The following is a 22,301-nucleotide window of genomic DNA, read 5'->3' as shown; positions in this document are numbered from 1 at the left end:
TGGCAGGCATCAGCTTTGCAGATTAATGACCAAAAGAGTTTAGTTTATGTCTCAGTGGAAGAGGATAAATTTTCTCTTGGCTTTGGGACCCTGAGGGATTGAGAAGCCCAGCTAACCACAGCACCTCTCCCTTCATTCACGAGGCTTTACCTTGGATCGTTTACTTTCTACATTCCCTTTTCCGTGGCTTTTCAAAAATGTAAGCGAAACAGGCAGCATGCCTGTGTTCCACTACTTTTGCAATCTGATGGCCAGCAACTGATTAGAATTTGTCTTTGGGTTGGTATAGTTGGTGGAAAAATCATTTGGGTCTGTTGTGAAATTCATTCTCAACTCATAACTTAACTAGACCCTGAGTGGCTGCTTCTCCAGCTTTAGACCAGGCTGATAAAAAGTACTGGCATCAAACTAAAAGTGTATGTTATGGCTAAACTCCATCTGTGTGTGTGTATGTGTGTGTGAGTGTGTGTATACATGCACACTTGTGCATGCTTGCACATGAATATGCATGTATTTTATAACTTTACATAGTTTAAACTCCTTACCCAGAAGCAAGGCACAAACTAAAACCTGAGCAGGAGTCAAGGTTGTGATGATTTTTCCTGCCTTCCCCCATTTCTCCATCTTAACAATGCCTCATGCATTCACATGGCTTTAAACATTATGAACAATGTTTCTGTGAGAAGAGGTGATTACTTGCCTACTCCTACATCATATGGTGCACGAACCATCCCATTTGCGAACCAACTGACCATCTTTCTTGAACAATTCCAGTTGTTCAAGTATTTCTTGGGGATTCAAGGGGAGAACGAGGCATGATTCCTATTTCACAATCCACCTGAGAAAGTATGTGGAACTTCACAGAGCACTATAAGATGGTAGGTGGTAGGAAGACAAGTGAGACTTTCAAAGTACCCAGGGAGAAAATGGAAAGGGTTGTATGAAGGATAGGGCATTTTCATGGGGCCTTGAAGTATAGGTAGGAGTAAGCTAGGATCAGAAGAGCTAAAGGAAGGAGATGTTCTGTTCTAAGCACCATACAGAGGATGTGAGGGTGGAGAAGCAGAGTATGGGTTTCCCTGTGAGAAAATTTAGGTAATAAGGAAGAGACACATCACCACGACTTGGAACACCAGGAAGAAGAGTTGAACAGAGAATCTTTACAGGTTCTTGAGAGAAGGTGGGTGAGGGCCACAACAAAGAAAATAAAAGTTTAGTCTCCCAACCACTTGGAATATTTTTTAAAAGAAACTGCGGGGAGGTGATGTGTGTTACATTAGTGATATAAAGGGATAATCATCCATTCCACTTTGGATTCTCATTAGAAATTAAAAATGGTATTTTTCCCTTTTCACAATTAGCATAAACCAAAAAAAAAAAAATAAAAAGAATACAACCAGGATCAAAGACATGACATTTTAAAATGACATAAAAAGATTCCGAAATGACATACAAATGATTTTAGAAGCACTGCCTCCACTCTTCGTGTAATCTATAAGAACACCACAAAGGTCATCTATTTTATAGTCAATGGCCAGTGTGAAGGATTATTTGTAACAGGCAAAAGGCAATTAATAAGAATTAGATTTGCTTTCCTGCTTTAAAACAAGACAGGCTCATGAAAACCACACATGTTCAGTGACAACTATGATGACTCACTTCTCAGAGCCAACCCAGGGTGTATTCCTTCTCCCCAAACAAATACATAACAGGTCACTATACATATCATTAACATACAAAATAGGAAAATTCAGTTTTTATTTGAAATCATATGTTCTATATTATTTACCCTTCATTTACATAAATCCTATTACTTAAACCAAAAGGAGGAGTAGTTAACAGTAGCAGTTAATAGTAACTAATAGTAGCACAAACTAAGCAGGTAATATATGTGAGAAAAATTTAACAATATTTTTACGATGTTTCTTGTCCTCTGATAAAGCAATTTAACTTTTTTAACTCTTGATTGAATATTTAAATTTTACTATATTTTCATATGATTCTATAGTCTTAAATGCATAAATATATGACTTTTTAAAGGGAGAGTGAAAAAACAATAGAAAGAGATATTATCTATGTTTAATAAAACATAACAATGATCTATTTCTTCTTGTCTTATGATATAATAGGATATTTTCACTCTTGCTGTTCCCTTGTCCAGTAATACTTCTGTGAAATGCCTGTATGGAGTTTCCTTTATGAAGTGGTAACTGAATTTGGTCAAACACGAAATTGTGCTTGACTTGTGGCTATGCTCTTATCAAGCCCACATTACACAGTTCTGGTGTCAGCCCAATGTGGAGACATCAAGCTAAACAGCGTGTCAGTGAAAGCATTTCAGCATGGAACACTTTCGAGTTTACTTACTAGCGAGAACAGGATTGTGGACTTAAAGGAATTTGTTTTCAGCTCTCCTAAAATGTTCCTCCACTTTACATCACTTGTTTTGATGGATCCATTGCATCTATAAATTCATCTTAGAGAAGGTCCATGTCCAGTAGCTCCATTGTTTTTCAACCATAGGGAAGCACATTTGATGTGACCATAAGTTAAACTTATTTTTCTCAGGAAAAATAGTTATAAGGCACAGAGGTAATTCAAACTTGTGAAATTGAAGTTGGATTCCGAGTAAGTTATAGTTTTAGTAAAGAAATTGAGAAGACCTATATACTTGGCTGTCCTCTGTGACTTTTTTTTTTTCCTTCAGAAGCAGCTTTATTTCCAAAAACTGAGTTTTTTTTTTTTCTTTGTATGATCTTTTGTCGTTTCCTTCACATAACATCAAAAAACTCAGGGAATTCTTTTCTAGGCTCCTTGTGACCTCTTCATAGATTATCAAAGAGCTATAAAGAGGCAGTATATAAATTTCTCTTTTACTGTAATCCTTTTCTCCATTCTCATCCTTTAAGGATTCCAAATTAAAGAAGGACATTCTTCTTGCCCCATATTTTGTAGGATTTAGAGCAGGCTCACATTTTCCCCTCTTTTCTATGGCTGGCAATAATGATAGTCATTTTGCAGAGGAACATGTCTGAAAAAAATTGTCTCCTTCCATTTCTACCAAGTCAAAAATTTCAAGTGCTTCCGCTTGTTTTCAAGAAGTTACAAGTGACCACAAACTTTCATTATGAAAGCTTCAAAATCACAAGGAAGCCAATCACACCCCTTTTTGAGGCTCTTATACATAGGATGCACAAAATATTTGGCTGGTGAGATCATTTCATTCTCTTTGGTTAAAAACTTTAAACACTGAATGACGTCTGCCAGTATTTACATTTGTACTGTCTGCCAGTGTGCAGATAGATGAGTGAAGTATTGCTTGTATTTAGACAAGATATCAACAATCTTGTGTTTTGTTTTCTGCAGTGTCACTAAAATCTTTGTCAAAATCAAGATTATTTGAGGAATTCCCATTTTGGCTCGGCGGGTAAGAACCCCACACAGCATCCATGAGGATGTAAGTTCAATCCCTGGCCTCACTCAGTGGGTTAAAGATCTGATGTTGCCACAAGCTGTGGCATAGGTCACAGATGCAGCTTGGTTCCTGTGTTGCTGTTGCTGTGGTGTAGTCCGTAGCTGTAGCTCCGATTCGACCCCTGGTCCAGGAATATCCATATGCCACAAGTACGGCCATAAAAAGAAAACAAAATTAAATCAAGATTATTTGAAACTCTATTTTTCAAGTCCAAATACTGAAGAGCCAGAGGGAAGATTTTCTTGTTGCTGTAGTTTGTGGGATGACTTGATACACTATGGAAAGCATGGTTGTTGGTCAGATCTGACAAAATTAGCTCTACTCTGTAGGGGGCCAATATGTTTGTTCCCCCAAATTTCCCCTTTGGTTCACCCATAAGACATTTTAACAGCAACCTATGAATCAAAAAGTACAATTTTAATCAGTTTTATGGAGCAATCCCGAGAACAATATGATAATGCAGTTTGTTTCTATGACACACCCGGGATATCTCAGCAGGAACTATTTTCTGCTAAGCGCTGGTGTCTTCTTGGAAGAGGGAAAATGCTTTTGACTGATTCAGAAGTACTTGTATGTCTCATCCCAGGACTGTGAGATTCAGTCTTTGTATATGCCTTCACATTTTCTTTTCCACCATGTCCAATTCCAAATTCTTTTTCTTTAATTTTTAAAAATTCTTTTCTATACATTGTGCAAAATGCTGTATGATGATTAATCAGCTCAATTCAGTTGTGTGAGTCCTTCCAACTTTCCTTAAATACCAGCCATTTAACCTTTTTTTTTTTTTCCTCCTGGCATGTCTAGGTCATGCTGGCATTGGTTTTATAATATCCTCATCTTCCTTACCTGAACTCTTATACAATGTGTTCACCACATTCACAATATAAACCTTAAACCACCACTATCTTGATATAGACAGAGAGATGGACTGTTAACACTCCAAATCATAGTGTACTGTGCACACAGGTGTACATTTAAGTTGCATCAATTGGAATGAAACAATAAGGGATAATTCATTACTGTGAACTTCGAATCATGATTACTAACACGAGGGAGGAAAAACAGCAACTACGGAAGGTGGATAATATATTCTCCATCTATTTGACAATTAAACAGCATTGCTTTCCATGCCTATACTTTTGGACTGCCATATGGGCTTCATACTTTTGTGCCACACTTTGGCATCCATTGTCAAAACCTAAGATTTTTTTGTATGCCAAAAATGGGATTCCCAGGATTTAAGACTTTCAGTGCTAAAAAAACAGATGGCAATCCAGGACAGTTTAAGATAGTAGGACTCTAATGTTATTCAGCATAAATAATTGGAATGTTTGAAACAAAAAGAACTATAAAGCCAATCATCTTAGCAAGATACAATGAAATATTGGGTAGAATAGGCTATTTATTCAGAAATGTATCTGGGAAGTTATGATCCACATTTGAAAATGAGCTGAATGCAGAGAAATATGTCTATTTGAAAACTGACAAATTGGGTCAATCTAAAGTTAGAGACATTTAAGATAATTTTCCAAATCTAGAAAATTGATGGCTATGACTTTTTAAAATGCAGGAAGAACAAAAATCTGGTCCAGGTGAGAATAGGTCACTATGTCTTTGCCTTTATAATTCATCAAAGTTAAACCCTCAAAGGTCTAAACCAAATATTGGAATACACCAAACTCCCATTCTAATGGGCTGTACTATCTAATTTTTAATTTTTTTGCTGTTTATCATTAATAAAGCAACAAGTCTATTAGTGCCTCTTTTCCATACATGGCCAATGTTGTTTGGGTATTTTCAAAATTTATATTCACATGAACATGAGTCCATTTCTACTAGTAGGAAACCTTAGAGGAAGGTATGAATATAATTAGCTATGCCCAGTGGAAGCCTTACAAGGGACTATCCTTGCTTATTCATCAAAAAAGTCTCTAAGTTTTATCTGGAGAAGCATTTCCCAAAATGTAAACAGAGACACCATGTTAATAAATTGTAAAAGTAAATATATTTGAAGAACACTGGAACTAAAACATGTCAGAGAGGGTTCCAAATTACAGATTCTAAATATTTTCTAATAGGCTTATATGCAATGAGTACCTTTAGCTGGAAATCTTTTATTTCCCAAGTTTTTTGATCAAGAACATAATCTTGGAACACTTCTCTGAAGCAGTGTTCTACAAACTACACTTTGGGATATACTGATATAAATGTTAAAATGGGATTCTTTTTCAAGTTCAGCTAAAGCCTCAAGACAATAGAAACCAATTGGACCCATATTCCAAGATGAGGTGCTAGATCAGCCAGGCAGGACCTGCAATGGAGGGCTTCATACTTTTATATTCATACTTCATACTTTTATATTATCCACCTTCCGTAGTTGCTGTTTGCAACCCTTAGCGAAGTCCATCTTGCTATGTTACAAAAAAAAGATGGTGGATGGGGTAGGAGAGGAGTTTAAGATTGGGATTTTTTAACAGAGAATTTTTAGGTTTGCCAGCAATGCTTTACCTCCACGGAAGAGGGCTAGGGGTACTTCCCTCGCCTCAGACAAATGAGAGGGAGTTCAGTGGACCACTTGGACAGCTTGGACTGTGTCCCCTGCATTTTCAGGGTCAGAGAGAACAGATATCTGACTTATGCCTAAAAAAAATTTTACAAATGAAAAAAAGGCTGTGGCTGAGGCATTTCACTGGGTGGCTCAGTAAAAAGGCCTGTTTTAAAGATGTAGCCATGCCCACCTCCCAGTAAATCAACTATATTTTCATGGAGGAGATCTGGGCCAAGTGCAAGACAGAGTCTTCTGGGTTAATCTGGAATCCAGCCCTGTTGGAGGTACAGAGATATGTTGGAAGTTCTCTTTGTGGCTCAGTGGTAATGAACCTGACTACTATCCATGAGGATGTGGGTTCGATCCCTGGCCTCACTCAATTGGTTAAGGACCCGGTGTGGCCATGAGCTGTGGTGTAAGTCACAGATGCAGCTCGGATCCCAAGTTGCTGTGGCTGTGGTGTAGGCAAGAAGCTGCAGCTCCAATTCAACCCTTAACCTGGGAACTTCCATATGCCGCAAATGCGGCCCTAAAAACAAACAAACAAAAAAGAGAGAGAGACGTCCTTAGATGTCCAAGCTTTGAAAGAGGAAGAACAAGTGAACAGCCTCAGAAGATGGATTTATTGTCATCAAGAGAATAGCACATGAGAGGACCCCAGGTATTCATAAAACAGCTTGAGAAGGGCCAGAATAAACATCTGCCACTGGAGAGCAAACCAGGGCCAGATTGGCAGCAGCCTGGCCAAGTGTGATATTGCCTTCTACTTCCTTTGCCTCTCCCCACACAGCTCACCTGGACATTGGGAACATGGGGAAGATGAAAGAATAAAGGAAGAAGATTCTACTTGGCCCATAGAAGATGCATTACCTGTTGATGAATTTCAGTCTTCAGCCTTACCCTAGACTTTTTTTTCTCTTATTATAGTTCTGTTTTTATTTCTTTGGATCATTATTCTCTGTGTGTGTGTGTGTGTGTGTGTGTGTTTGTTCCTTTTCATAGCTACACCTCTGGCATATGGAAGTTCACAGGCTAGGGGCTGAAAAAGAGCTGTAGCTGTGGGCCTACACCATAGCCACAACAACATTGGATCCAAGCCACATCTTCCACCTATGCCGCAGCTTGCAGTAATGCTGGATCCTTAACCCACTGAGTGAGGCTAGGGATAGCACTCGTATCCTCCCAGACATTATGTTGGGATCTTAACCCACTGAGCCACTATGTAAACTCCCCATTCTCTCTCTTTTTTTTAGAGGCTTTTTCATCTACATATTTTTATATTTATTTATTAATCCTTTAATATTTTTATTTTATTTTACTTTTTGAAGTGTAGTTGATTTACAATGTCATGTTAGTTTCAGGTGTACACCACAGTGATTTAGAACATGTGTGTGTATATATTTTTTTCAGATTCTTTTTTTTTTCTCTTATAGGCTATTACAAAATATTGAGAAGAGTTCCCTGTGCTATGGAGTAGGTTGTTCTTGGTTATCTATTTTATATATAGACTTTTATATTTATAATTGAACCAAGAGTATTTCAGTAAACAGATAATATATTATAAAAGAGGGAGCAGCAAGCTCTGGGCACCAACTGAGAGTTTATTCAGAGGAAGAGGAAGATCAGCCCTACAGAGTGTATACACAGGGACAGGTGTGAGAAAAATAATAAAGGTGTGTTGCACCCTAGCATGCACCACTAAACTAACATTTTGTCAAAAGCGCCAGCTTCATACAATGTACCTGAAGACTATCTTGTCACTCTGATTCGGAGGCCCCTGCAAGGAAGAGGAAGCTACCACCACCTGGCATTTGCATGGTATTCCAGCTTCTCAAATGACACTCACAACTGTCCAAGGTATCTGGGTAAGTATGACTGTTTGCATTTTACAGAGGAGAAAACTGAGCATCACATCTGTGATTTGATTTACCTAAACTTTAAAACCTCAGATACTAGCAGGTGCAGATTTTAGAACTCTTGTCATTCAAAATTCCTGTTCAGTGCTTTTTCCAACACAAATACTATTTTCTTTAAGGGACAAGATGAGAGGCTACTTGCAAACACTAGAATCCATTTCTCCAATGTGATTCAAAATGACTTTTCAGTGAATAAAACTGAAATAATTACAGTTGTTAGGTTTTCTAGAGAGCAACATCAGCTTTGAAATAAAGAGCAGCATAAAACAGTATGATGCCAGGCAGAATAGCTGAGAGTATTTTTCCAAACCTGAACTGGTTGCTCTGTATGGCTGGATGGATTTTGTTTTTCTCCCCTTAAATGATTGGGGGGGCATCTCTTTGATTATATTAAAACAAAATATTATGTACCAATATTATTCTGACACAAAGCACAAGGCCTAGTATCATTTTTTTAAACTGGCATAAAATCTAAGAAAAGCCTCAAGGTGCAAATGATCTGCAGTCTATTTAACATCATGGTTATTTATTTTTATGAGCCCTCATTATTGCTCTTTACCCTAAATTATAGGTACATTCTTGTCTCCATTTTCCACTCTTCTGCAAGCCTCCAATACTGTTCTTATCTATATTTCCAAATAATCTTCAATACTTCATCAACTGAACATTCAACATCCCATATATGATGTGTTGGACCAAGGCAAAGATCTGTGGAACCAAGTGATTTAACCCAAACTGTGAACCCAGTTCTCTCCTGGAAGAAGTACCACATATCTTACCAGAATTATGAGGGCAAATTCCCAGGTTGCAACATTTCACAAAGATTGAATGCGTTGGGTTCATGTTAGACTAGTATTTAAATGGCCAGGTTTCCATTATTTTATATTTTTCTTAGCTAGATATGTTATAAGGATAAAATGGGCCATCTTTTTTGCTCAGACTTAATTAACACCCCTTTTGTCTTCTTCCCTGTGCTCCTCTTCTAATCTATATAACCCTACTTTTGTCTTTGCTCCAGTAGAAGCTAAGCTTTTAAGGCTCCTGGTTCCAACATGGGAAAATGCCCTAGGAATTTCTGTGTAAACAAACTTGCTAAAGTGCTGCAATTTGGGGTCAAAATTTCCCCAACTTTATCATAAGAGCAACTTAAAGGAATAATTTATGTCAAACAAAATGGTAAAGTGCTAAACAAGTGTAAGATTGTATTAGTATTAAAGTTGCCCCTTTCTCTGTCAAAACCCCCCCTTAAACATGGAAGTTGGGTTAAGAGATCAATGCAGTGAAATTTTACCCCATCCTTCAAGCACAACATTTAACCCTTTCTCTGTAGCTCCCAGGTTTGTTTATACAACTGCAAAAGCCTATTTCATGCCATTGAAGTCATTTCTACACATATCTTTACTAAATATTCCTTGAAGGGAACAACGTCATCTTCATGTCCTGGTCTAATTCTTAGGAACTCAAAAAGTGTTGAAGTGAACTACCCACAGCCCTATAAAGAAGGAAATCATAGTACCATGACCCCCTGTTTAAGACAAGCAAGTTCATCCAAAAAGTAAAAAATATTAAGTGATCTTCCCCAAGTCATGAATCTTATTAAGAGAAAAACAGAACTTGAGTCTTGTTAAGAGAAAAATAGAACTTGAACCAAATACCTGCAGTCCCAGTGTTCATGTACTAATATTAGACCCCTGTCTTTGGGAACTCCTTTCACAGAATGGTCCCTGGAAGCTCAAAGCAACATAGCTAGGGTCATTTTTGTTTATTTTACCTAATTAATAATTACCTTTGTTTGTAAAAAACAAAATGCTACCTTTTTTCATTGAGAAAAGTTATTATGCCAACAAATTATTAAGAAAGAGAGAAAGGGAAAGGAAAATAATGATAAAAAGAAAAAAGGAAAGAGGGAAGAAAGAAAAGAAAGGGAAGGAGGGAGGGAGGGGACAGATGGACAGAAAGAGTGAGCAAAACTATTCCATATTAACTTATGTCATCAAACTGAGAATTACAACCTGCCTTTCCAATTTTATTCACCACTGTGGCCCCCCACTCATCTTATACTCCAGTTAAGATGGTCTAGCTGTGACTATATTGAGAATAAGAAACTAAAAATAAATTGATTTTTTTTAAATAATCTGCAACCTTGCTATTACTCATTACTTCTAGTAGCTTTCTGTAGATTCCAATGCATTTTCTGCACAGATGATTATTCCATCTGTGAATAAAGAGAGCTTTTCTTCTTCCTTTCCAATCAGGATGCTTTTTCTTTCTCATTATCTTGCCTTACTGCTTTGGCTAAAACCTGTAATACAATGTGAGTATAAGTAGCAAACACGCATTTGTAAATTTTTTTAACAAAAAAGAAAATGACCCAGACACCTATGGTGAATTAATCTTCGACAAAGGAGGCAAGGATATAAAATGGAAAAAAGAGAGTCTTCAGTAAGTGCTGCTGGGAAAACTGGACAGTCGCATGTAAATCAAACTAGAAACACACCCTCATATCATGCACAAAAAATAAACTCAAAATAGCTTAAAGACTTAAATGTAAGACAAGATACCACCAAACGCCTAGAAGAGAACATAGGCAAAATATTCTCTGACATCAACTTTACGAATGCTTTCTCAGGCCAGTGTCCCAAGGCAACAGAAATAAAGACAAAAATAAACCAAATGGGACCTAATAAAACTGACAAGGTTTTGCACAGCAAAGGAAACCATAAAAAAAAAAGACAGCCTACAGAACGGGAGAAAATAGTTTCAAAAAATGCAACTGACAAGGGCTTAATCGTTAAAATATACAAACAACATATATAACTCAACAGCAAAAAAAATCAACAACCCAATCGAAAAATGGGCAAAAGACCTGAATAGACATTTCTCCAAAGAAATATACAGATGGCCAACAAGCACATGAAAAAATGCTTAACATCACTGATTATTAGAGAAATGAAAATCAAAACTACTATGAGGTACCACTTCACACCAGTCAGAATGGCCATCATTAATAGTTCCACAAATAACAAATACTGGAGAGGGTTGAAGGAAAGGGAACCCTCCTACAGTGTTGGTGGCAATGTAAATTGGTACAACCACTATGGAAAATAGTATGAAGGTACACCAGAAAACTAAATATATATCTATCATATAAGCCAGCAATTCCACTCTTGGGCGTATATCCAGATAAAACTTTCCTTGAAAAAGACATATGCAATCATATGTTCACTGCAGCACTATTCACAATAGCCAAGACATGGAAATAACCTAAATGTCCATCAACAGATGAACGGATTAAGAAGATGTGGTATATATACAAAATAGAATACTACTCAGCCACAAAAAAGAACAAAATAATGCTATTTGCAGCAACCTGCATGGACTCTCATACTAACTGAAGTAATAAAGAGAAATACAAATACCATATGATATCACATATCTGGAATCTAATATACAGCACAAATGAATCCTTCAACAGAAAAGAAAATCATAGACATGGAGAACAGACTTGTGGTTGCCAAGGGGGAGGGGGAGGGAGTGTGGTGGACTTGTAATTTGGGATTAATAGATGCAAACTATTGCCTTGGAATGGATAAGCAATGAGATCCTGCTGCATAGCACTGGGAACTATACCTATTCACTTATGATGAAGTATAATAATGTGAGAAAAAAGAATGTATGTATGTATGTGTGATTGGATCACCTTGCTGTACAGCAGAAAACTGACAGAACACTGTAAACCAGCTATAATGCAAAAAAATAAAAATCTTTTAAAAAAATAAAGTATACAATTCAAAAAAAATCAGAAAAAAATGAAAATAATTGCACATTTTTTCAAGCATTAAGTACAGCCCATAGAAGTTAAAGCTAAGAATCAGTCCCCACCCTAGGGATGTCATGACCTAGTGAAGGAGCTCTCTCTACAGATAAGACAGCAAACCAGATAAGGCTGGGAAGATAAGGCCAGAACTGGTCCTTGAATAATAAAAGTAACAACAGCAGTAGTAGCAGGAGCCTCAATACTTACAGAAGGTCAAATATGGGCCAGGCACTGTTGAAAGATTCTGATATGGATTAACTCCTTTGACTCTTGCATCTTATCCTCACTGCATAGTAGGGAATAAGAGACCCAGGAAGATAAGTAGCTTGTGCCTCCACAGCCAGGGTTCTCAAGTGCTAGACAGCATTGCCTTCAGTTACTATGTCTTCATTAAAAGGTATTGAGTGTCCACTCTTCTCTAATTACTATGTCACTTTCAATTAATTCAACTATCACAATAATCATGCCTTATAAATGAAGGAAGTGAGCTTCAGGGACTTTACATGACCTGTCCAAGGTCACCCAACTAGCACAAGACTCAACCAAAGTATTCTGACTCCAAATTCAATACCTTTCCCACCACCCCCTGATTCCTCTTCGAGTAGGAATAATGATATAGCATTTTGCAGTTTACAAAATTATGATCACATTTATGCCTTAACTGCTGCTTAAAGGAATTGAGATTTTTGTACACTAGGCAAAGGAGAACTTTTATCAGTGTTTGAGAGGAGGGAGAATGTGAAAGGGAAGAGAGGTATTTAGGGGAGACAACATCAGCATCCTGCCAGATGGATGTCCTGGGGCACCTCTGTAAGCACAGGGGTTAGGGGGCTCTACAGTTACCTTCGAACCTGGGAGTCCTTCCTGCCAAACTCATTTGCCAATTGGAAGAAGTCCTGCTTTAAATAATATTCCTGGAGAGAATTCCCAGAAGAGTAGAGATAATAAAAGTATTTCTTATGTCACTTCTCCCTGCACTGAACTTTCGGGAATATTTTGGTTAACTGAGAAGAGCACACCGAGGAATCATTATCACTGATACAAGGAGAAAACGGACGGTGGATTTCCTCAGCCATGTCCTGTCAGTGTCAACAATTTAACTAAACATATAATAATCATCACCTCATCAGTGTTGAATTTTCTAGGTTTCTGGCACATATCTCTTCATCTCCCTCATTAAGTTTATAGAGTTCTCTGGTACATTTGCTCAGTAGGAGGATTTCAGTTTCAACTGGCACATATTGCAGTCAACTAGGGGAATGATTTTCCTGCCTTAAGTAGTTAGCAGGATAAGAAAGCATATGAAATGGACCAAGGCCCAAAACCAGGTATCTGGCCAGTGACAGCAGATGGGTTGGACTCCGTATATTAAAATCCCACCCTGCTCATCAGGGTTGGGTCCAACATAGAGAGACCAACCAAGCTCAAATTTGAATAGTTACTCTGTTTTCATAATTTTCCTTGTTCCATGCCCTATATCACTTTTCCCTGCTCAGGGACTCCCCTCATTCAGAATTGGAATCCTGAGATTCTTATTATCACACCTCTTGCTGAATAGCTATCCAAACAAACTGCCTCAACTCAAATTTATCCTGGTCCCCTTTCATTTTATCCTAATTTTGCTAAGTCAGTATTCCATGCTTGACTATATCAGATGAACATGAAAATTAAAAAAAAAACAATTCAGGCATAGTTCTCTTGTGGCACAGTGGGATAAGGATCCAGCATTGTCACTGCAGCAGCCTGGGATGCTGCTATGGTGCAGGTTTCATCCCTGGCCCAGGAACTTCCACATGCCATGGGTGTAGCCAAAAAACAAACAAAAAAATAAAAAATAAAAAATAATCCAACAATTATGTGAGTGATAGTAAGCTTGAATGACTTCTTTCCCAGGAGTACCTAAATTTTAAAAAGGAGTACCCAGGGTCCGGAATGCTTTAATCTATAGAATAAGTTCAGCTGTAGAAAGAGGATGCTGTGTAACTTTAGGACAGAAGCTTTTCCTGCATCCATCAAAACTGTCCTGTGAGAAGCAGCTATCCTTATCAACACACTTAGACCTCGGTTTCCTCTTGTCATTTAGGAACAGGATACTGATCTCATTGGGTTATGATGGGGATTAATAAAGTTGGTTACTAATTGTTATAAACCTCTCAGAATGCTATAAAGTACATATAAGAGAGAGGTTTCTGATGACTTCTGTGCTTTACCTCATATATGGGTAATATACTTGATCTTGCTCCGCAGAGACAGAAGAGATGGGAGACAACCTGGGAAGTAAATCTATCTTTCAAGTAGATAGGGATATAACTTGTACTTATACTACTTGCTGGATTCAACTCCAGATTAATTATCCAATCTCTAGTTTCTCACCTATCCACAAAAATATAGCCCTTGTTTCTCAGGTGGGCCAAAGAGAAACCACCTTTAACACTGGCAGCAGACGTGTTCTATTACCTACTCACAAGGGCATACCAACAATGATGTACCAAGGCAGTGTGTGGACCTACTCAAGGACAGCAAGAAGCTCTTGGTTCTTAGATAAATAACTGAACCAAGGATGTGCTCCATGAAGAAAGATAAAAATTGCTACTGTCTCATTTTAAATGAGAGCTCCATTCCCAACTCAAACATATCTTCATATTTTCACCCACAACAGATTCCCCTAGACCTTCAAATGCTGCTCTATTTTAACCAAGACATTAGGGCACATTCTAAACGTTTTCTCACTAGTTTCCATTCCTATGATTCTTTGACTATTAGAAGCCTACTTGATTACTTGAGAAAGAAGTAAGTTCTAGGTATTTGGGGACAATAAATTATGGGAAAATGAAAACCTCCTGATCAAAGTGTCACGGAGGGTTAGGGCTGAAGGGTATCCTGGGACTTTCTCTTTGTTTTAAAGAGCAGGGAACTGAGGTCTGAGCTTAATGCCACACACTAGAGTCATGGAGCAAATTCGAAATGCAGACTCAAGTCTAGTGTACCTGTACCCACTGTTCATATTGGACCCCTTCCCCTCTGCTGTGCTGACATCAGCACCAATGGAACTGCTCTGTCTTGCCATGGTTCCCTGGGAGTTAGTGAAGGCCTCACACTCCCATTCACATTTTAACCTTCTTCTTCCCCTATCACGGGTCTTCTCATATTTCCTCCTTAGGTTCCAGGTCAGTGCTGTGAACTAATAGGCCTTTACTCAACACTTTTGCAATGGCCAATGGGATGGAGGAATGCATGTCTGCTCAAGTCCCTGGGTGGTCTGTTAGTTGAGATGCCAATATTCTCTGTTATAAGATACAACTACAGTGACACTAGGGAAAATGGGGTGTGGAGGACAGTTTCCGCAGCCAGCCAGCCCTGCGGGCCTCCTGCAGTATGATCTGTGGCCCGCAGTCACAGAAGCCAGCATGCATAGGCAGAGAGAGGCAAGATGAGTATCACCATGGGGATGGGGATGGAAGGAATGCTGTCCCTTGCCAATCCACTCCGTGGCGGGAGGCTGATGACAGGATGCAAAGCACACAACTCTGGCTGGATGCCAAACATCTGCACTCAAAACCAAGCAACCAAGTTATTCTAAGCAAAGAAAATCTAATCAACATATATTTCCAAAGCCTACTATGTGCATCTAGACAGTTGCGGTTAAAATAGATGACTTTTAACTACTCAACACCCCCTGCCAAATGCCATGGCTCTCTGTTCCAGATGCCTGATACTATATTAATCAAATATTCATATTTTGAACTGAGCACCTGTTGGTATATATTGATATGCAGACAAAACCAAAAGTATGAATTTTTTCCACCCCTTTCATGGTATCCTTGTTAAGCTCCCTAGATGGAGTCTGAAAACAATTTATCCCAAGCTTCCTACCATCTCTAGGACTTTCATGCCTCTTGCTGTCTGCGGGTCCATCAGAACATAGGGGAGCTACAAGTGCCAGGCTTCCTCCCACAGCTCCAGGGAGGTATTCAGGTGGGAATACCACTTGAGGCAACATCATTCTGAAGTCAGTGTTTGGTTGCCTCTAGGCTCACATGCACTCAACGCCAAGAGGGAACCCTGTGCATAATTTGGCATCTGTGGTGCTCCAAGAACAAAGGCTATGTTATCCCTTTGTTTCTGGATGTTCTAACATGACAGTGACATCTTGGCTGACAATTATGATTCTGTGCTCTTTTCTAAATCATATCTTTTCCCAAAGAACTTCAAGCAGGTGAATGGATGATCAGTTGCTTCATTTCTGGCATTTCTTCTATGAGGACTGCCAGAGCTTTTACTAATAACACCACCAAGTATTGTGTTCACGAAAAGAACAAAGTCAAGGGGTTTGCTTTTATCTTGCTTGAGGCCATTCACTGTTTCCATTCTTCAGTAAGAAGAAATAGCCACAGAGGTAAAGGTAGGAACACCTCTCCATATGTGATGGCGGTCGCTGAAGTGTCTAGTTCCCCTGGCTGTTGTCAGGCGGGCTCTGCACACACTTCGGCTGGCTTGATTGTGCTTGTCCAGCCTGTTTCCATGAAGGCCTCTAGGCTCCTCAAAGTCAACAGCAGTCTCACACCCCCATTACACTGGGCACAAGCATCTGCATAATCATTGCAATTCCAAGTTTACAGATAGGGAAAGAAGGAATGGCTTAGGCCAGGCTCATATGTAGCCTTACTAAAGGGAGACTGGATGTGTGAAAGTCTGGAAATTTGAGTCTCTACACCCTACCCAGGCTTTGTGGCTCCCTCTTCAGGAGTGTGAAATCAAGTACCCTCTGGTCCTTTCCCTTTTATACAAATCCTGCCCACCAGAGAAGGTGGTTTCTCCAGCCAGTCTGCTCACTGAGCCACTGGCTTCCTCATTGTCCACATTCAGCTAGTCAAGAGGAAGCATATTAAGAGCGCTTTCCCATAGGACTGGACAATCTAGAAGAAAGTTTAAAATTTCCATATCTGGGGTCTACAGATATGTTCTTTGGATGATTTCAAAAAGCATTTTCTCATGGACAAGGAGAACAGGCTTGTGGTTGCCAAGGGGGAGGGGGTTTGGAGAGGGATGGAGTGGGAGGTTGGGATTGGCAGATATAAGCTATTACACACAGAGGGGATAAACAGCATGGTCCTACTGTATAGCACAGAGATACTATATTCAATGTCTTATGATAAACTCTAACAGAAAAAGAATATATATATATATATGAATCACTATGCTGTACAGTAGAAATTTACAACAGTGTAAATCAACCACAATTCAATAAAAATTAAAAAAAATAAAAAAAGCATCTTGCTGGGAAGATGCATCTACAGATAACAGTGTTTGGTGAGTAGAGCCTCAGCTGGATTTTAATCCTGTTGATTTGCCCCTCTTGGTTTATGGAAATCCTGTAGTACCTTCTCACCCTGAAACCCAAGACATGGATCAGATTCTAAATGGTCTAGTCCCTCTCTTCTGAGCCCCACTTGGATGCCCGTAGCTCTACAAAATCCCCTTGGCTCTATTTAAGAATAAACTTTCCAAGATAGCTTCACCAAATGCAAAAATTCAAACACAAAAGCCTAAGCCCTTTTTATACTCTCAACCCTACCCCCTGAACAGGAGTGGCCTCACAGAGGAGAAAGAGGTTGAAGAGGTGGGGAAGGTCTCTTTCTACATCTTGCCAATTCTTTGTGTCCATTCTCAACCTTGATATACTTTTCTCACGTGACTCCATTTCACTATCTCTCTACTAACTTCTTTGTTACCAACTTGACCCATTGGCCCCAGGATAAAAGGACAGAAATTCCAAAGCCAACCCTCATACCCTCCCCGTGCCAACTCTCTCTATGGAATTTTGTGGCCCAGGGATGACCCTGGTCTACTCCCTTGAATTTCTTCCCCATAAAGGAACTATTTCTGCAAAGAATTTTGAAGTTGTCATTTTCATTTTAAAAATAAGATGATAAAACACACACACACAAGTCATTATTTGTAAAATGCCTACAGATGATGAGGAGGAATGCATATTAATATATACACATGTATGCAGTGGAACGAGTGAACACATGTGTGTGTGTCTACCCATGGGGGCCAGGATGAATCTCTCAGATGAAGACAGTCCTTGAACACTAAGAAAAATGACAGGAATCAAGAGTGATTTCAAATTTCTTCTAGCTTTTTCTTCCACCAGTCCCTCCAGATTAAAAAAATAAAAGTTTTCTCAGAATTCCATTTAACTGCGATACCTAAATGAGCCTCAATCACATGGGTGGCAGAAATGCAGGGGTTACAAAGCAGGGGTCTCATTGTGGTATGAGAATGATTGCTAGCTAGAAAGGGGGATTTTCTAGTTCTCTTCTGGTATTGCTTAGCTAAATAAACTCTGACACCTCTGCACCTCGATGCTTGATAGCTTAGATTCTTTCCAGGGTTTACTAGTGCTCTGTGGTTGTATTATTTAAAAATTATGTGGATATTTGGAATAATGACTACCATGCCCATGACAACCACCACTGCCACCACCATTGTCATCGTGACTTCTTTTCTTTCTAGACCAGTCTGTAATTGCTTAGTTGTATCTGTACCTTAAAAAGTGAACAAATAATAGACTTCTTCATTTTGCAAGGGGGAATACAGATAGAATTTTTAGTGACCTAAAATTTGGGTAAGTGCCAATTTCAAAATTCATAAGTGCCAAAGAGTCTAGTGCAAGATTGTCTCAAAAGCTAATGATGGAACACCCTTCTAACTGGTTTTCCAAAGCAGCTGTCAAGGGGAAAAATGGAAATTCCAGGAAAAACTTGATTTTCAGAGGGCTTGGACTCTACTTATGATCAGAGTTTGGGTCAGATTCAGACTTTTCAAATGCTATTCCAAATGTTCCCTAATCTGGTAATTTGGGGCTACTCAAATGCTAACTCAGGGTCCCTTCCTTTCATAATCAGCATTCATGGAACACTTTATCCTATATATAACTTATGATGTTGGACATGTTATTCCTCCACCACACACACACACACACACACACACACACATACACACAAATTAGACTCAGCTCCTCAATCCAAAGATTCTTGGATAAGGTCTTCTTTTTTCCTTTTAATATAGAATGTTTCAAGAATATGCATGTCATCCTCGCACAAGAACCATGCTAATCTTTTCTGCGTCATTCCAATTTTAGTATACATGCTGCTGAAGCAGGCATGAGAAGGTCTTTTTGAGAGAGAGAATCATAAGTGGTTAAAAAAAATCACATATTTTGGAACCACATAGACCAGCAGTTATTTTAAATATCGACATTAAGAGAAGGTAGCATCTGAGAATTACCCACATGTGTTCTTTGTATGGATTATTCATTCCTTACCTCATCAGATACAGTTGTTGGCACAAAACATGTACTCAATAAATAGTTATGGAACTAAATTATCTCTTCTCATATTGAACAAATTTACCTTCACTTAAAGGAGGCTCCATAATCTCTTGGCAAGCTGATCCCACGCTCCTTGTGATTTCTTTAAGGACAAGTACTGGGTTTAGGATATTGATGTCTTCATACCACCTCATCCATAAAACCTTCCCTGACAACTCTAGTCTACCCTATTCTCATTTCTCTGACTCCCTGTTGTACTTATCCCAGGCTCTACTCACTTTGGCACATGCAAGATATCTTATCTTGCCATATGAAATGTGTTTCATAAACACATCATCCTTCCTCTGAGCCTATAAGTTTCTCTAGGGAAAAGGCCATATTTGATATTTATATTGTATGTCCCATGGCACATAGCACAATCCAGAGCTCATAGTAGGCTCTGAACTAGTACCGTTAAATGGAGTTGAATTTAAAGGACAGTATTGCACTGCCAGAGATGACTTTGTTTCAGAGAAGCACTAAAAGGCAGAACTGGCTATATTCACCATTCATTTCACCCAAACTAAGCCCATGGGTCTCTCCACGTGAGGTGCTAGTTAGGAAGCAAAGAATGAGAAAGCAGCTTACTTTCAACAAAGAAGAGACCGCACTGCAGCAGGGGACTGTAGGGTTTCACATACTAGTCACTAGTGACTCTTGGCCAAACCCTTTGGTGTTATCAGGAATAAAAAGTAACCCAGAGATATGTCAAATATCAATTTCCAATTACTTTCCTGTGACACATTTCTGCCAGTTGGGAAAACTCCCAAGGGATCTGTTGCCCCTTATCAGCTCAGATTGGGTTTACCTTTCAGGCAAACAGGTAATACTCTAGCAGTGCCCTGTTTAGCCTCAATCTTACAATGTCCTCCTCTGACACTCAGATTCTCTTGTGAAGTCTTCAATATTGGCTTACACTGTCACCAGAGACCTGACTCAAGCGTGGAAGGCCTGAGATTATACCCTGAACCCTAAGTGTCAGGGGGGAATAGGGATAACTCCAACAGCTGTGGTGAGCTATTGTCACTAAGGTTTCCCAATTTGCATTGAGACACTGAATGCAGGAACAAAGCCTCATGCAAGACGTGTACATCTTCAACTCTAGCCAAAGGGGAAAGAAATAAGAGAGTCTCTAAAAGTCTTAACTTTGATACTCAAAACACAGAGCAGCATTTCTATCCTCTAGGTCACAGAAGGCAGGCCACAAACTAATTGAAAAAATCTTTGGTGTTACGGATGTTAAAACTAAGGATCAGCACAAAACCAGAAATCACATGTCCCCTTTATTACAAAGTAATGGAACAGAATTTGGAAAAACCAGGAAACATCTCTGGGTCCATAAATCAGCCCAGTTGCAGGGAAATGCAAGTGGCCAGCACCTGGAATGAGCCTTCATCTGGAGTGGGAGGGCAGCCCAAAGAATGGAACTTTGGGGCCAAGACTCCAGACTGTGCACTATGATTAATGGCTTGAGTGAAAGGTCTCAGTTGAGGGTGAACAATTAACTTGTTCTCGCCACATCTCAGAACTCTCCACAGCATAACTATGTCTTCCCTGATTGTTCATATTTACCAAAACGCAAGCCAGCCTGGGAAGCTTTGAACATGTCATCATCATAGTGTTTCTGACAATCGGGAGGGCCCTGGTATTTGTCAGGACTACTTTCGTCAAGTCATCTGTTTTGACTCTGCAATGCAAGCCTCAACCTTTCAGTTCCTTTTCAAGTTTAAAGAACCATCCAAATGCAGCAATGGCATTGGCCTCGATCCTTCAAAAAAAAAAAAAAGTCCACAGCTCTAAGGATTGCAAATGGACAGCATATGGCCTGGCTTGTTTCTGGTCATTCCCAAAAATGTTCTTAGGGAATTGAATGTCCATGAGATTAATGGTTCCCTCCTGTCCTGCCTTTATCCTCTGGAATAGGCTTCTCTAATCTCTTTCAGATCCTCAAAAGCATTTCCATGAAACCCATCACTCCTCCAGAATCTACAACTGATTCTGATAAGACCTGCTAGAACCAAGCCAGTCTCCAATCCTCTCTCCCTTTCTCCTGGAGGTGAATTTGGAGATGAGAAAGAAAGGCAGGTGCCCCAAAAGCTGATTCTGTACCCAAGTAATCTACTTTCCACATCTGAATTTATACACCACTTCCTCTCTGACAAAGGGACCTACCAAAAATGGACATGGCCCCCCAACAAAGTAAGACTGGAAAGGCACTGAGTGCATGGCCTAAGACCATCCAACCCACTGACCTACCATAGGTGCTGATCTTTTACTTCCCCTTTAACCAATCCCATTTCTCTCCCAGAAGGCATCCTGTCTCTAGAAGATACATTAAGAACAATAACAACAATGATAACAAAGAGATACAGAGTAGTTAAGTAACTTGCCCAAGGTCACAAAGCCAGTCAGTGGCAAAGTTAGGATTAAAACACTGGGCTCAGTCTTTCATTTTTAATGTTATCTTATACTATCCTATACAGTAACTATGTTCTCCAGAGGTATAGTCCCCGCCCACCATCACTGATGAGGTTAAAAAAGCAACCCTTCTAGCACAGCATTCACTTAGGAATCAGACTTGTGTATCCTGTTCCTCCTGCTCAGTGTGTAACTTCAAGTGAGTTCTGGATCGCTGAGCCTTAGTTGGTCTCATCTGAAAACACAGCATGATACAAAGATCTACCTTATCGGGTTTTAATGAAGATTGGTGAGATAAGGCATATGCAGGCTTTGGCACAGTGCCTAGACATGGTAGGTGCATAAAATGGTAGCTGCGATTATTACCAATCCAGTTAGCTAATATTGACTAAAGAAGTTGGGGAAAACAAGGCCAAAGCAATCACTGCTTGGAAGGTGGAAATGAAAATGCAGATCAAAATGGTGACCCAATGAGACTAGATATTCTAGAAAGTACTAATGAAGAATATCTACCTTATTGGTCTGAGTCAATTTATGCAGGCTTTAGGTTAGCTTAGACCCATGAAAATAAACTCTAATTTTAAATCATACAACATTAAGAACAAATGAAAAGATGTCCAGACTAGGATAATTAGAATATTCTCCCTGAAAGTCCTAGTACAAAAGAAGAGCAAATCCTTCAGGGCCTGTGCAGCTGCTCCAGAGTCAAGCTTGGAGTTGCATCCCTCATTCCACATTTCCTGCATGTTCTT

The 22,301-nt window shown here is 39.2% G+C and overlaps 1 protein-coding gene and 1 non-coding gene across 2 annotated transcripts in view; both read right to left on the bottom strand.

The window, feature by feature from the left end:
• The window catches only part of LRMDA (leucine rich melanocyte differentiation associated), a 1,094,312-nt gene that overhangs the window by 175,589 nt on the left and 896,422 nt on the right, over positions 1 to 22,301 (bottom strand). The gene's annotated exons all lie outside the window — the stretch shown is intronic.
• LOC125117104 (U6 spliceosomal RNA) lies at positions 18,821 to 18,923 on the bottom strand. Its single transcript, XR_007132479.1, has one exon. It is a non-coding gene; the product is annotated as a U6 spliceosomal RNA (small nuclear RNA).

This window comes from Phacochoerus africanus, chromosome 15 (genome assembly GCF_016906955.1).
Source record: "Phacochoerus africanus isolate WHEZ1 chromosome 15, ROS_Pafr_v1, whole genome shotgun sequence".
In the NCBI taxonomy this organism is placed as follows: Eukaryota; Metazoa; Chordata; class Mammalia; order Artiodactyla; family Suidae; genus Phacochoerus; species Phacochoerus africanus.
This window is presented reverse-complemented; position numbering and strand designations above follow the sequence as displayed.